The sequence below is a fragment of the Diplotaxodon limnothrissa genome, linkage group LG16 (genome assembly GCF_057381915.1).
Source record: "Diplotaxodon limnothrissa isolate DT_005_m linkage group LG16, D_limnothrissa_male_GT1.1, whole genome shotgun sequence".
In the NCBI taxonomy this organism is placed as follows: domain Eukaryota; kingdom Metazoa; phylum Chordata; class Actinopteri; order Cichliformes; family Cichlidae; genus Diplotaxodon; species Diplotaxodon limnothrissa.
The window spans coordinates 24,567,962-24,573,961 of record NC_140611.1 but is presented as its reverse complement, the minus strand read 5'-3'; positions in this window follow the sequence as shown (position 1 = coordinate 24,573,961).

Genomic DNA, 6,000 nt, shown 5'->3' with positions numbered 1-6,000 from the left:
AAAACACCTAAAATCCTTTTGCTGCCAGATCTCTGGATTGTTTCTTATGTGTTAGGGTTTCTCCATAAAGCAGGATCATATTTTGTCAAATCACAATTTTAAATCTTCTTGCTTTATTATAAAAATCAATTTAGAAAAAAAACATTTTGATATAAATTTTGCATGTGACAATAGCAGGATAATATGACCTTTCAACATAAGGTAACGTTATGGAAAACGCATTATGGATTATTGAAAAAGTCCATATTAGCATTCATTTTGTATCTCTGTACAGTACATATCATCATTTAAAATTCCCATTACAATGGTTCTACGGAAATTTCATGACATCAAATGAAGTTCAGCCCTGTAAAACTCAAAATCATGAAATTATTTTATAGGGCTTAGGGTTTAAATTCCAGATATCTGTGGTTGGAATAAATGCTTATCTTCTGTATAGATGACTGTTGCAACTATATCCATGCTTAAGAAGGGTAATAGTGTAGTGTACTTTAGTGTAATTCTAATACTTTAATTTTTCCAAAAGCAGAAATGAGTGAGGCAGTATAGTGCAATTGTAAACCAGTGTGAGGAAAGTGGGAGATGGGGAGCCTTCAGAGTGTTTTGACATAAATGAGACATGAATGCAGAAAGGGATGTGAAATGAGAATTATTCCAGAGCATTCCTTAATAGATTATGAAATGAAGGAAAGAAAAAAGGTCAATCTGTGTCACAAAGCAACTGTGAAAAATAAATTAGGTAATTAATAGAAATTGAGAGGTGCGCATTAAAACTATTTCTACATTTTCTTTGTTCGACTAACACTTTTCAAGGGTTATAAATCCATTCCTTGAGAAAGTTCAGAGATGTGAATTATACACTACAATGCGTTAAGTATCACAAACAGGATAAACAGGCACAAAGATCTCCAGCATTTCATTATGTCGACTTAATACGCGGTTCTTTATACCGTTTAAAATAATGATTGTTCCGCATTGTGCTGTATTCGCATGTTCAGAGTTCAAGCAATTTAAAGCTAATTAATTAGACACAATTCTATTAAGAAACAAATCCCACTCATCAATATACACAACCTAGGGTCACCCATTGCCCAAATGTGAATTGGGTCTTGGACCACATGGACTAGAGAATAGCACAATAGCACTATTAGACCTCACAATAAACAGTTTGGCATGGATATATTCGATGGAGCACGAACTCATCAGTGCTGATGGATTTTACTTCCCTTGACAGAAAGCAGGACCGTCGCTTGGAAATATAGCTTTCTCTTCAATGGTCACTGTAAGAAAATTGGTGAGGAGTTTGATATCCAAGCTAACAAATGGTCGTGTCTTACTATATACATAACACAGCAGCACTGTGCTTTATGTTATTCATCATCAAATATTGAAAGACAACTGTTCGTCCCTCTGCGATTGTAAACATGTGCTAAGATTCTTCCTGCAATGTGCCAAACTACACAAAGCGTATTAAATTTAAAAAGAAAGAAATGAATTAATTCATTGAATTAATGTTAATTAATGTTAATTAATTTACACATATTGTTATAATGTGTCTGAATTTAGTAAAGATGGGTGACTAAAAGGCTTTTCAAAAAATACTGAGGATATATTCAATAATCTGCGTGATGTTGTGTCTTACATGGGGCGATCGTGGCTCAAAGAGTTCCCGGTTCGTCTTGTAACCGGAAGGTTGCCGGTTCGAGCCCTGGCTCGGACAGTCTCGGTCGTTGTGTCCTTGGGTAAGACACTTCACCTACCGCCTACTGGTGATGGCCAGAGGAGCCGATGGCGCGATATGGCAGCCTCGCTTCTGTCAGTCTGCCCCAGGGCAGCTGTGGCTACAACTGTAGTTTGCCTCCACCAGTGTGTGAATGTGAGAGTGAATGAATAGTGGAATTGTACAGCGCTTTGAGGGCCCCGAAAAGTGCTATATAAAATGCAATCCATTATTATTACGTCTTCTGTTCTTAAGTTTTTCTTAACAACTATTGTGCCCTAAATTTTAATTAATCTGATTTATGTTGATACAGCCAAAAAAAACCCTGAACAAACAAGCAAACACCAAAAAAACAGCTTTGATTGTTAAATGTTCTCTGCTTTTGCCCATCGCCCATGTGCTGCTTGTTCTATTACAATGAATGTTTGAAAGAGGAAAGTAGGCACAAGTCCTTCTGGCAGAAATGTGCAATAAAAAAACATTTACTCCTCTGTTTATTTGTTTTATTTTTGTTTTATTTTTTTTCCTTTTTTCCAGGTTTATGTGTGGATAGTTAAATAAATCTGCCTCTGGCTAGTATGAGCTCCCATGATGAATGGTGCACAGAGTGAACATACAGTAAAGTATACCGGTCCACTTTGTAGAAGGCAGATTGTACAGCCGTGCTCATTTGGGTATGCATGAAATAACAATACTCTACTGGGAGCATTCTAACTTTCAAACACTTGGGGTCAACTACACGAGCAGATTCCACATGTGCAGCCTGTGGCCACTGAGGTCTGGAATCTACCTCCCTCCTGGCTGGGTGACGTTGCATGTTCTATTTCAAGACCGAGGGTTGAAGTGAGGCTGCAGGGAGTGTAACACTGACCCATATGACCTGTGGCCTAGAAAAGCTGCCTGAAGCTCTGCACACTAAAAACTCCTCACTCCTTTGCTACAGCTTTTCAAAGGCAAACAAAACCTTTGCACATAGCATGTGTCTTTTCATGCCAAATGATTTGCATCCTTTTTATTCACATCTTTGAACTGTTGTCACTGTATTCCGCGCTGTTGTGGAGCCTGATGCTCACTCTCTGAGGTCTCAAGTGGGAAGAAAGAAAGGAAGCCAAAGCAAAACTGCTTTACTTTCAGGCTCAGTGTCTACAGGCCACATGTCTCCAGTCATCTGTCACTAGTTTACATACATACTATGACACTTCCTCTCTCTGTGGGAACCCGTTGTCACCACTTGGCCGCCAGCAGAGGCTGACTGGGTGCTAGATGGGTCTCCCCCAGGTACCTCTAGGGAGCCACATTAGACCTAACTGACAGACTGACAGGCGCGTGCGCACACATACACACACACATGCACACACACACACGCATACACACACACACAGTCCATCCCTTGCCCAAAACACTCCCTCCTCCTACAGTACACCAGCTCGCATGCTCCCAAGGCATGGCACACTTTGCATGAAGCAGTGACTTTGCTTTACATCAATTTTTTCAGACATAAAATTATTTTTTCACCCCTCTAGCCTCTCCATGCTACATGGAAGTTTTGAAATGAATAATGGAAACAGAAACAACAGAGCTGAAGACTCATGGGATCCATTTAAAGATGTGGGAGAGGCGATGCAGTCAGGGGCTTGTGCTGCAGAAACATCACGCTCCAAGTAAATGAATTTACTATTGTTCCGTACCATATAGAAATGCTGCGTGCAGGTCGAATAAAGCCAACAATGATATAATAATATATTTTCCTTCCAAAGGACAACATTAGAGTAAATATATATCAATAAAAACACTTCAAACTTATATTTCAACCAAGTAAAAAGATAATCTGTGACTTGGATACAGTGCAGCAAACGTCGTCTAAAAGTATGAAACCATTCTGCTGTCTACAGTTACAAGACTATACTACAAGCAGGTATCACAAACAGAACACAAGGTTTTCTTTACTGACAGCAACATCCTAGACAGACAAATGGACAAATGGCTTGATTTCCGTTGCGAAAGTGGGAGTTTCAACTATGTTTAGCTATTCTCAGCGAAACCTTCGTTTGCCATTTCCACCTTGCCTCCCCAGATACTTGCGGTGGATGTGAGCAAGCGAGTGTGGGGCAGTCCACTATAACAGCTATTTTAGAGCATGCAAAGTCAACACGACTCCCTGAGGTGATTTCCTGATAATGAACACAAAAGAGGTGTCAGCCCTCATAAAGCTCAGTGATGATGCTGAACTCTCGAACGTTCATTTCTTGCGCTCCTTCGTCTCCTGATTTAAATTAATCTAATACCAGGCGGACTCTAAGAGGGACTGTCAAATAGGCCATATGCAAGACAACAAGGCTTTCCGGGACTATTCACTTAAGAGTTAGAAACAGCTTTATGAATTTAACTTATCTACATTTATTATTAAACAATAGTCACACAACGAGTATTTTTTTTTCTTTCTTTCCCCACGTATCCAGTCTTCCCGATTTACTTCTGCGCAGACTGCTGTGGTCACACTACAGTGTCACTGCAGACACCTGCTGCCTTTGCCGCAGCCTGACACCTTAAACCTTCATGGCAGCATATACTCAACCTTCTATCCCCCCTTCCCCTTCCCTCCACTCATCCTCATCTCCCTCCTCTCCACATCATCAGGCAAACTTCAACGCACGCTCTCGACCCTGGCACTCAAGGCTCCCTCTGCTAGCTCCTGGCACAATGCCAGCCCGGCAGTCACCGGACTCCACGGAGGATGAATGAGTCGCTAAGAACTTTAAGGAAACCACTGATAGCTCACATCTCATCTGATCATCGTTTTAGCTAAATGCCTCAAATTGATATCTGAGACAATTAGCCTCAGGTGTGATGAAAAGGGGATGAAAAAAAAACCAGTAAAAAAGATGAACTCTTATATTCAGAGCTAATGTGTGCATGCTCTTGAATATAATTTGAAGTTTATACAAGGATGTGTTCCAGTCTATGAATTATAACACTATTATATTGTCATTATGACGATTGCAAAGTAAAATGGTTTTGACACATTGTTAGTCTGTGAGAGAAATTTATTTAAAATGACTTAAAAAAAAAAGAAATCCAAATTAAATTTAGAGCAAGCTACATTTAGAATCACAGTAGCAGGATCAAAGCCAGTCAGCTGTTATCACAATTAAATATTGATTAGGACAAGCCAACACCAAGACAAATGTGACAATTTACATAAAAGAAGTAGGGTATTTACCACTAGGAATAACCTATAATGAGTCTGACAAACGTGGTGAAATGAAATAGTATTTAAGGTTGTCTAGTTGCATGGGCTTTCAGTGAAATCAGTAGAATGATGGCCTCGATTACCAGTTTAATCAGACACTGGTTTGTGAGAACACAAGTGGAATTTCAATACAGCAAAAATATTGAGTTTTTTTCTTATCCTCTAGTGAAAGGCTTGCTCCTCTTTCACAATAAAAAAACCTCCCCAACAGCAAGCACAAAAAAGAAAACACCTTGGAAGAAGGACAGGAACAAACACCACTCTTCACCAAGGTTATTCAGTGATAAGCAACAGTACTCAGGCATACAATGACAGCTCAGAGTGCCAGCTATTTTCAAAAGTCATAGAATTGTAGATTTTGTTAATCATACTCCTTAAGTGTTGGGTATTCACTGCCTCTGAGTAGCAGTAAATTATCTGGCTAAAGAAATAAATTAAAGTTATGGAAGCAGATTCAGTCATAAGGACTTGTTGTTATTTCTCAGAGAGGAATAACATCCTCGAACTGTCATCTAGAGTTGTCTGCTGCCTCTTCATTCAGACCTTGCTCATAAAGCACCTGAATGACATTCTCAGTCAATCAATTATATTTTGTATTATAAATGTAATTATAAAACGCTTGAGAGATGTAAAGAAAGCTACATTAACAGATGAAAAACACGGGAAAGCAACAGTTCTCTTTGCAAGACGCAGACACTATTCAGAAAGAGCCACAAAACAGTCTGGGCAGAAACCAAATCTTTTTGGTCGGTTAGAAATAAAGAATTTTGCATGACTAATTAAAATGTAAACAGTGTAATGAGGACATCAGTGATTTAGGCAAACGTCTCTGTGGCTGCCACTGGGGGTATGATAATTACAGAGGCAAATCTATGAATGCACATGAATCTCCTACAAGTCCAGATTAAAAGCCTTAGTGCTAAACCTAGTTTAGTACACCTGGGAATTGTCTATTCTAGCCAATCCCCAACAGGCGCTGAACTGCCTTCTCTTCTTATGAGTGTAGAGACACCTCATGTGAAGGAGATGA